This window comes from Nicotiana attenuata, unplaced genomic scaffold (assembly GCF_001879085.1).
Source record: "Nicotiana attenuata strain UT unplaced genomic scaffold, NIATTr2, whole genome shotgun sequence".
In the NCBI taxonomy this organism is placed as follows: domain Eukaryota; kingdom Viridiplantae; phylum Streptophyta; class Magnoliopsida; order Solanales; family Solanaceae; genus Nicotiana; species Nicotiana attenuata.
The window spans coordinates 144,392-156,274 of NW_017672781.1; positions in this window are offsets into that span (position 1 = coordinate 144,392).

The window sequence follows — 11,883 nt, forward strand, 5'->3', positions numbered from 1 at the left end:
GGTGAATATTGGCTCACTCACTTGCCATGTATACCACATAAGGTGCATCTATGAGATGGTTACATGTGCGATTATTATTAACCCGTAACATAGTGTTTGCGAGGTAACTTGCTCAATGATTTGATTTAGAGCATAATTTCCAGATTTTTTATTAAAGATAGTTCATCTTGATAACTTGGTTTACATCATAGTTGGTTTAGCAAAATGATTTATTGAGTGCCTCCACTTAATAGCTAAACAATTGCTTATAAGAACAAAGTTATCTATATCAGTTTGATATAGGTTATATACGAAAGTACATTACATTCTCCCCTCACAAGTGGTTCAGGGTCAGGAACCAAATAATTATCTTATTATTGATGTGCGGTGTATATTTTGATTAACACCATAATGCACAAAGATGGATTTCCAAAGTTGAGGAAGTAAGTTAGTTTTTCTAACATGAGGGGGAGACATAATAAACAATTGAGAAAAAGTTACGTCGAATGAATTATCATTTCTACATCTATATCCTCGAATAAGATAATATGAACTTGAATCATAAAGACAATTCAGTTTCAATATATTGCAAAGCATGCCAGACGCATTTACTGACCCAAACAAAGTAACTGTATTCTCGTTGTAAATGCTCATATTAGAATAAGTTCTAGAAGGACAAAGTCTATGGTACGTTTAAAGCGTATAGACAAATCGGTTTCAGATAAACTTCTTGATAAAGAAGATAAGAAAATGATCATAAATAAGGCAAGTGATCTAGAATATCACATGACATAACACTTCTTAAAATCTCATGAGAGATTCAGGTACCTGAATATATGAATGAAGAGATCTCTATGTTATGTCTTTATGAAAAAATAAGGTGATAGGAACCGATATAAAATGTTCGTCGTCGACATCTATGATAGCGCTAAGTATAGATGAGGATCTTAAGTCTGTCGCCTACAGGCACAAAAATATTGGCCAAATGGAAGAGACACAATTCAAATAGAATTGGTTTCATAAAAGACATGTAGTTTTGGACATATAGTTCAAACACTTGAAAGTATTAAGTCAATGATATGTGCAATTAGTTTTCGATATCTTATTTGTCTATCATGACATGAAAACTTGTGCATCTAATTAAAGTATATTATATGACTTATATGACTTAACTTATATGACAATCCTTGAAGGATTTAAATCGGTTAAAGCATATACAATGGTCTTTAAGTACCACATCCTAAGTGCAATTCGTGCACATATGTATCTTGCTATAACTATAAGCATGATAATATGATAGCGAGAATCTCTATGGAGATATTGAAAAGGCCATTCAACGGCATTTTATGAAGATTTCAAGGTGCAACATATTCATTCAAGTTCATATGACCGATTTATTTATCAAATCTGTACCAACGATCTATTGAAAATGGTGCACAAGATTGGAATGTGAAGGCTCAAGGATGTGAATTGATGCTCTCATCGGGGGAAGTTAATACGCATTGTACTTTTTTTTTCCTTACAAGGTTTTGTCCCACTGGTTTTTTCTTGCAAGGTTTTTAACGAAGCAACCAAAAGACGTATTGTTAGATATGTGTACTCTTTTTCCTTCTCTATAAATTTTTTCCCACTGGGTTTTATTTTAGTTAAGGTTTTAACGAGGCACATTATCTGTTGAATAGACATTCAAAGGGGAGTGTTATAAATAGTATTTTATTTATGGTGAATGTCTATATCTAGAGAGATTCTAGGGTTTATTACTTGGTGGATAAGTCACCCTCTCCCTATAAATAGAGGGTTCTATTCCATTGTAATTCATCCCAAAGCAATAAGAACTCTCTCTCTCTCCCCTTTCTCTGCAATGTTCTTCTTCTTCTTTTATTGTTTCATAACACTATCTATATTTTTCTATTATTTGTGTGGCACTTTGCTTGGCTGACTTACAAGTCTGTCTAAGGCCTCTTTTTTTTTTTTAAGATTAAGACGTCTGAATCTAAATACACATCTGAATATCAAAATGTGTATTAAGATTAAGACTGAATCTGAATACACATCCGAATATATTAAGATGTGCATTAAGATCTGAATAGAAATAATTAAAACTGTTTGATTTTTAACATCTGCATGTATAAAATTTATCTTTATTTGAAAATTAATAAACATAAAATTCAAATGAAATACTAACTAATCTAATATTCTATCAATAAAATATATAGTTTTTTAAAATATAATAGTTGTTGGTTGTGATGACTAACAGGTGAATGCCGACTAGAGGCGGTGGTTGGTGGTAGTTTTGGTTGATGGTGGTTCATGCTAGTAGCTAGTAATGATTGGTAGTGGTGGCGATTATGTGTCACGACCCTAAAACTGACCCGGTCATGAGATGGCGCCTATCGTGAAACTAGGCCAGCCGACACAACTCCCGAATTAACCATTTAATCAATAACAATAATTTTTAGGCCTTTAATTAATCAGATATCTCATAATGTAAGTCTAAATGAACAGTGCGGAATAAATACATAAGCCCGACGTCGGGGTGTCACAAGTCACGAGCATCTACTAAAGTCTGAATACAACAAGGAGTCTAAAAATGTACTAAATACAGTCTAAGGAAGACAAGAGGGAGAAAAGCAGTGCAGCGAACGTCGGGCAACTACCTTGCTAACTCCAATGACTTTGCCACTGAGCAATCAACACCCGCTACCGTGTTCAGAACTACCTGAATCTGCACACAAAGTGCAGGCAGTAATGTGAGTACGCCAACTTTGTAAGTAATAAAAGTAAATGAAAGTTGAGCAGTAAGAAAACACGTAAGCCACGTCATAACACTGCAGCAAAAGCAGTACGTTTCCAAAACGGTACAGAAATCGTTTACTTCGTAAATCATACTCAGTTTCAGTAAAACCTTTTAAAACCAAATTTCAATAGTTTCAAACGAGTGATAAAACAGTGAGTAAAAATGATAGAAACGTAAACAGCCCCTTGGGCAAAATACCAACAGAACCAGCCCCTCGGCCTACCTCACAATCACTCGTAATCAGCCCCTCGGGCACATAACATAAATCAAGAACCGCCCCTCGGGCTTAAATATGAAACAACAACAGCCCCTCGGGCTACAACACATCACCCACACTGGGTACCCGCGCTTACTAGGGGTGTACAGACTCCGGGAGGGGCCTCTTACGGCCCAAGCGCAATAACAAGCCATCTCGTGGCATAATCAAACAGGCTCTTGGCCATATATCAATCACAAGCCACCTCATGGCATATTAAATCAGGCCCGCGACGCGCAGCCCGATCCCATGATATCCTCACAACACAGGCCCTCGGCCTCACTCAGTCAAATCTAACTCAAGTCCCTCGGGCTGACAGTAAAACAAGTACTCGGCTCAAAATCATTTTTGAAATCAAAAGGAGTGAATAAAATCGAGTTATGATAATAATAAGAACATAGTATGACTGAGTGTAAACATTAAACCAAAACAGTGAGGTAAAATGGTGGTAAAAGCCCATAAGGGTCCAAACAATCGGCACAAAGCCCAGACACGGCATTTAGCCCCAAACACAATAATATTTTACAAAATATAACAATATCGGATAGTTTTCAAGTAAAATATGCGACTTAATAGTCGTACGGGATGGACCAAGTCATAATCCCCAACGGTGCACGACCCCACGCTCGTCATCTAGTGTGTGCGTCACCTCAAAGTAGCACAACTATGTAAAATCCAGGGTTTTTACAATCATTACTTACCTCAATCCGGTCCAAACTCTAGCCGCGATGCCTATGCCTCTCGACTCGGCCTCAACTAGCATCGAATCTACCCAAAATCAGTATCATAACATTAGCATATGCTAAGGGAACGAAGCCCGTGCGAAAATAATCAAATTGCATTAAGAAACCCGAAATTGGCCAAACCCGACCCCCGGTCCCACATTTCGAAATCCGACAAAATTAACATCAATGGAATCGTTATCCTCACACGAGTCCATACATACTAAGAACACCAAAATCGGACCTCAAATGGCCCCTCAAATCCCTGATTTACACTCTCCAATTTCAAGCCATAATTCTCCAATTTTAGGCTTTAAATCCCACTAATTTTATGTTTAAACAAGTAAGAATCAACATAGGATCAAGTTTTTGATTCAACAATCTTACCTCAAAGAAGTTCTCTTGAATTCCCTCTTCAATCTCCCCCAAGAAGCTCCAAAACCGACTAAAAAATGGTGGAAATAGACCAAAAATCGCGAACATGGGTATTTAAAACATTCTGCCCAGGCATTTACCCTATGCTATCGCGAACAAACTAATGCGATAGCGAAGCACAAAATTTTCCAGCCCTTTTTTTACCCTATGTGATCGCGGCCCTTCCACAGCGATCACGTAGAACAAAATTTTCCAACCGCCTTCTCCAACTCTTCCGGACAGCCTCTAGTATAATGGTCATAACTTTTTGTACAAAACTCCAAATTACAATTGGTTTAACTTTCTGAAAACTAGACATCAAGGACTACAACTTTCATTTTTGGATCATTTTCAAATACCTTATATATTGTGAGATATAAGCTTCCAAATTCGGGTCAGTGCAGCAGAGATTTTACTCGATGCGATCGCTGGAAAAGACTTTTGCGATTGCATAGCACAACTCCATTTTTCCAAATTTTCTCTATGCTAACGCGATCAGATCTATGCTAACGCACTGTACACCCCTGAAGCCAAAACCAACAACTAGAAATGGCCTAGAAATGGTCCGAAACCACCCCGAAACTCACCCGAGGCCCTCGGGACCTCAACCAAACATGCCAACACATCCCATAACATCATTCATACTTGTTCCAACCTTCGGAACGCTCAAAACAACATCAAAACATCGAATCACCCTCGGATTCAAGCCTAAGAATTCAAAAACTTCCGAATTCCGAATTCGATCAAAAAGTCTATCAAACCTCGTCCGAATGACCTGAAATTTTGCACACACGTCACAAATGAAACAACGGACCTACTCCAATTTCCGGAATTCTATTCCGACCCCGATATCAAAATTTCCACTGCCGACCGGAAAATGCCAAATTTTTAATTTTGCCAATTCAAGCCTAAATCTACCACGGACCTCCAAAATACATTCTGGACGCGCTCCCAAGTCCAAAATCACCTAACGGAGCTAACCAAATCATAAAAATCCAAATCCGGGATCGAATACTATAAAGTCAAAAGTTGGTCAAACCTTTCAATTTTAAAGCTTCAAACTGAGAATTGTTCTTCCAAATCTATTTCCGATTATCCTGAAAACCAAAACCGACGATTTACATAAGTCATAATACAGCACACGGGGCTAGTCATACCCGAGAACTGGCGAGCGAAATGCAAAAGCTCAAAATGACCGGTCGGGTCGCTACATCCTCCCCCACTTAAACATAAGTTCGTCCTCGAACGTGCCCAGGGTTGTTCTGAAACCCATCAAATCGCTGTGTAACCTTACCATGCACATACCCGGGGGTGATCCCACGTCACCCTATCTTATATAGGTCCGATAACACAATGTAACTGAAATCTCGCAATCCAACCTAGCCCATAAACCTTTGAACCACATTTCCACTTCTGAAATCATCTACAAGATCAGAATCTCACATCTATACTCTGAATAAGCCCGAACCATCTGTAACAAACCATACCTGCAGCCTCAGATGCAATTACATGATGTACCACATAGCTCAAACTCTCGTAGCAATAACTTCTGGTCACAGCAGTTGCTCAGAACAACCGAATATCGATAATAAACCTCTTATCAAATAAAGCCTCATTCCAACACTTCCGTATACTGCCAATGATAAATGAAACACGTAGAAAGTCATAACCATTCCTCAGATCAACCATTCGTGAAGCCACTTCTCCTTTGGCAAGGACCATAGCAAATTTCTGAGCCGAACATCGATATTATCCTTCCAACACGCTGAAACCGAATCCGTTTGTATTCATTCTAGATCCCAACGATCTCATCTAATCCAACACAACTACTCTGGTGAAATGACACATCATTACAATCTAAAGCCACAACTCGTACAATCCGCGCACCAATAAGCAACAATCCGAACGTACTCAAATCATGAAAAATGACTCAAATGAGAGAGTCGTACCGCAAGCTCACCAGTACCACCACACACAATGCTGAGAACCCGTCACACATTGTAGAAACAGAACACACGAATCTAACCCGAAGGGTCATACCTCCACATAACTTCGCTGCAATGCGCGACCTATTCGACCACTGGTCCACATGAAACACCTCAAGTCACTACGCTCAAAATCGACAACCACGCGCAATTTGATGTCTAGAACCAAAGCAAATCATCATAACCACGGCAAAGCAATTGACATAACATTACACAAACCCGAAAGGACACAATCGATGCGCCATCTGCCGAGCAATACCCAATACTCTTCTCGCTCGAATCCCACTGAGAGATTCCAATAAAATCGCACCACATGTGCCTATAACCAACAAATCCTAACGCCTCGCAACACGGAAAGGTAACTCATAGATCTCCCCAGATCACTAATAAGCTCAATAACAATCGAATCAACATATCCCTCAACAAAACAACTCGGAGTCAACCAAGACGACTCGATGTAGAACACACATCCCTATTGGCCTACCAATGAACCCCTTTATCAAGGAGTTCCTGAAGCTGCTCCTTCAACTCCTTTAACTCCGCCGATGCCATACGATACGGTGTCCGGTACCAAATTAATACCGAAATCAACAACCTTGTCCGGCGACATGCCCGGTAGCAGGAGACACATCCGGAAAATCCCTCACCACCGGAACTGAATCAATGGTAGGAGTCTATGCAATGACATCCATCACGAAGGCCAAATAAGAAAGACAACCCTTCCCAACCATCCGCTGGGTCTTCAAAAATGAAAGCACCTTACTGGGAACATAACCCGTCGAACCTCGCCACTCAATCCGTGACATTCCTGGCATAGCCAACGTCGCCGTCCTAGCGCAACAGCCAAGAATAACACGACATGGAGACAACCAGTCCATACCCAATATAACACCTGTCACGGCCCTAAATACAGACGTCTTCGTACCGATCCGCAAGACTCTACTAAACCTGCTCATGACTCGTGAGACCTATGTAACCTAGGCTCTGATACCAACTTATCACGACCCTAAACCCGGACCCGGTCGTGATGGAGCCTCTCGTGAAGACAAGGCTAGCCGACGCATTCCCGATTCATATTTAAGCAATTAAGATAATAAGTATTAAGTCTTTAACAGATTAAGATCCCAAAATAAGGTAAACAATACAGTTTGCGGAATAAGACATAGCCTGACATCGGGGTGTCACCAGTCATGAGCATATATAATAATACTACAAGCCTGAAAGGGTCTACTCCACTATTACATAACTAAAGAAGGAAATAAGATAGAGGGAGAATGCACACAGGGGTGCAGGGAAATAACCTAGTGAATCTCCGAAATCTGCTGGACAGCTCTCAACCATCGCAAGCAGGACCTATAGTGCCCGACTCTACACACAGGGGTGCAGGGAGTAAAGTGAGTACTCCAACTCAGTGAGTAATAACAATAAATGAAGACTGAGCGATACAAAATCACATTAAACACAACAATAAGCTATAAGAGGCAGAATAAAATCAGTAAACATAATCAAATAGTGAAATCTTGTAAAGCACCTTTTAAGCACTTAAGCAAATAAAGGAAAAATAGCTAGAAAAGGTAAACACATAAGAACCGCCCCTCGGGCACAATAATAACAGAATCAGCCCCTCGGGCAATATCATAGAACCATACCAGCCCCTCGGGCTATATCTCATATCACAATGGGTACCCGCGCTCACTGGGGGTGTACAGACTCCGGGAGGGGCCCCTTACGGCCCAAGCGCAATATCAAGCCATCTCGTGGCATCAACAATAGGCTCTCGGCCTCATATCAACAAGCCACCTCGTGGCTTACAATCTCGGGCCCTTGGCCTCATAATCATAATTAGTGTATAAATGCTGCGACGTGTAGCCCGACCCTAAGTATCCTCACAACACAGGTCCTCGGCCTTACTCAGTTAGAATCTCCTAAGCCACTCGGGCAATAGTAAACATGATACTCAGCTCAAAATATCTTTTAAAAATATCACTAAGGTGTTAAAACAGAGTAAACATGGTTGAGTTATGAAAACAGTAAAATATAGCATGACTAAGTGAGGAAAAGACAGTAAAAATCCCCCAAGGGTCCAAATAGCCGGTACGAAGCCCAAATATGGCATTTAGCCCAAAACATGATAACATCAAACAATTTGCAATCAAATACGCAATAAAATAGTCATTCGGGATGGACCAAGTCACAATCCCCAACGGTGCACGACCCCACGCTCGTCATCTAGCGTGTGCGTCACCTCAACATAGCCTAACACTATGTAATCCGGGGTTTCATACCCTCAGGACAACATTTAAAATCATTACTCATCTCAATCCAGCCTAAACTCTAGCTCGCGATGCCTTTGCCCCTCGAATCGGCCTCTGGATGCTCCAAATCTATACAAAATCAGAACGTAACCATCAAAATATGCTAAAGGTACAAAGCGCACTCGAAAACAATCGAAAAACAACGCAAATCCCGAAATTTAACCAAACCCGACCCCCGGGCCCACGTCTCGGAATTCGATAAAATTCACATCAATAGATTCCTTATCTCCCCACGAGTTCATACATATCAAAAGTTCCAAAATCCGACCACAAATGGTCCCCCAAATCCTCAAGTCTAGGTCTCCAATACCAAGCACTAGTTTCCCCAATTTTAACCCTTAAATTCCATTAATTACAGCTCTAATCCGTGAACTAATACCATAGAAATGAGTTTTAGGTCCAAAATCCTTACCTCAATGAAATCCCCTTGAAATCCTTCTTCAAATCGCCCAAAAAGCACCAAGAACCGACTTAGAAATGGTGGAATAGCTCAAAAATCGCAAAGGAAATAACTTATACCTTCTGGCCCAGGCTTTTCGCACCTGCGGTCTAGATATAACACCTGCGTAACCGCTTTTGCGGTCCCAAGCGCCGCATTTGCGGTTTCCACTTACTTGACCAATTTCCGCTTCTGCGATTAAATTACCGCTCCTGCGCCATCGCAGGTGCACCTCTTTGCCGCTTCTGCGGTTTCAGCTAACCTTCAACCTGGCTGCATCTGCGGCTCTCTTTTCGCTTCTGCGAGACCGCACCTGCGGTCCCCTAGCCGCAGGTGCGGTTATGACAACAATGGGAAACTTCAACTATCACAACCAACTCCAGATCTTTCCGCCAACCATCCGAAATCACCCCGAGGCCCCCAGGACCTCTACCAAAAGCACAAACACATCATATACTACTACCAAATATACACCAATCTTCAAAACACTTCAAACAACATCAAATCCACCAAATCACATCGAATTCAAGCCTAAGGTTCTAAAATCTTCTAAATTCCGCTTTTGATCAAAAATTATACCAAACCACGTCCGAATGACCTGAAATTTTGCACACACATCCCAAATGACGCAACGGAGCTACTGCAACTTCCGGAATTCCATTCCGACCCCTATATCAAAATCTCACCTATCAACCGGAAAACGCCAAAATTCTACTTTCGCCAATTCAAGCCTAAATCTACTAAGGACCTCCAAAACACATTCCGATCACGCTCCTAAGTCCCAAATCACCCCACGAAGCTATCCGAACCATCAGAATTCACATCTGAGCCCTCCAACACATAAGTCAACATGCGGTTGACTTTTCCAACTTGAGCTTTCTTAAAAGAGACTAAGTATCTCAAACCTTCTCAAAACCTTTCCGAACCCGAGCCAACCAACCCGATCATATATAGAACCGATAAATAAAGCAAATAGAAGCAGAAATGGGGGAAACAGAGTGGAAACTCATGAGACGACTGGCCGGGTCGTCACAACACCAAAATCTAGCATACTAAGCAAAAAGGATCGACTCGGGTCTCCAAACCTCCAATAGTTACCACATAAAGACCGATATACGCAGTCCACAACCACGACCTAACCTGTTTATGAGGACTCCCAGTCTCCAAATCCATACAACACGCGAATCACCATATCCGATCCCAACTCCACCGTTCGAATATACAACACACCTCTAATACCCAATCATTCCACGAGAGGTACTCCTATAATTCTTCTGTGCCACCAAGCAAACTCGAATATCATCAGTCGATCCAATAAGAGAGTGCCGTAATACTAATGAAGTATCCTCAACTCACACACATCGCCCTTTCTAAAACGTATACTCTCATCAAGCCATACCAGTTAGTGATCTCATTTATCTAGTCATCTGAACTGTCCATGCTACCTAAGAATTTGTGACATTCCTTTCAAAACTGCACCGTGACCTTACACATGCAAGTCTCAATCCTACACAAAATACCGCATACACCATACCATCCTAGGATAAACATGAGAACTTCATATCCCTTCCGAGCAACAAGCAGCTACATACTCAACTAGTCAAGAACTTTCCATTGATCCCATCTAGAAGAATATCGCTACACATCCCATGCTCCTCACGCTCGTAGCAAATATACATCTCTAACCGTGGTAGAAACCATCAAGAACACTCTGAATTCCATTTGCACAAAACTAAACCGTCAGGACTGAATCCTTCTAACTCAACCAAGCTACGCAGGCCACTAAAACCCAAGAGCATTATCGTGAAACACCTGCAGAAACTCATTACCTCGTAAGCATCCAAAGGACTAATCATATCCTTACCATGCCGTTCCGGCCTACCACCAGGCTATCCCATCAATCCGAGTTTCCTTCTGATTTACCTTCAACTTGATACTCCTTCTTGCTATAACACCATAATTCCTCAACCCAAACTCACCACAAGGGACCCAAGCATAAAACATAATGGTATAGAAATGCCACAAGTTTTGACATCCTCCAATGTAAACCCCCATTCCTAACCAAATATACATCTTGAAGATTTCCATCTGCTACATGTAAACCTTGAATCCTTCAAAACCATTCTCGGGAGTCATCCACCCTACTCAGGTTTCAATTAGGTTGATCAAATGAACCGAACGGCCTGTGACCTAATAAAACAACAACACCTATGGAAGTAACCCCACCTTAATGCAACCAAATAAATTCTCGCTCTACGCACCGTACATCCTTCACCAATAACAACTCAAGTCATTCCGTGATTCTCATACACCTATAAAGCATAACATAACCTTTATTAAGATTCCTTTACTCGAGCGATCCTAGATCTCAACCCTGCAAGCCACAACTGATTCACTAGTATACCTCAAACCGAAACCAATACAATACATAATCGTGCAATCAACTAATCAATAGCAGACTTCCCCACTTGGCTCAAAGCCATAGATTAAAACACACAATAACTCATAATGCATATACTCTATTACTGCCATAATACCGTGGTGAGATTAAACTAAATCCTTCATAAGCTCATGCAACACAAACCATCTAGTACTTCAAATCATTTGCAAATCTCGCATTCAACCTCGTAACAGTTAAGACCACTCTTTTAAGCGATCCAAATTCAAATTGCAACACATATATTTCACGGGTACAAGAGGTCTTCCAACAAACAGCAAAACGGATCACACAAACTTCAGAACACTTCGCAGGAGATAACCCACCTGCTTTGCCTCAAACTAACATCTCTTCATACTCCCCCATAATCATACTATTACTCGATCACTTACCTTCCTAAATCTGAACTTACCCCCACGATGTGGAGTTTACTTCATTCCACAACTAGACAACACAAAAAGATCCTTCAATATACCCATAACTCGAGGCTACATATCAAACCAAGATGAAAACCAAGCACCAAATCGTTCTTCCTACCC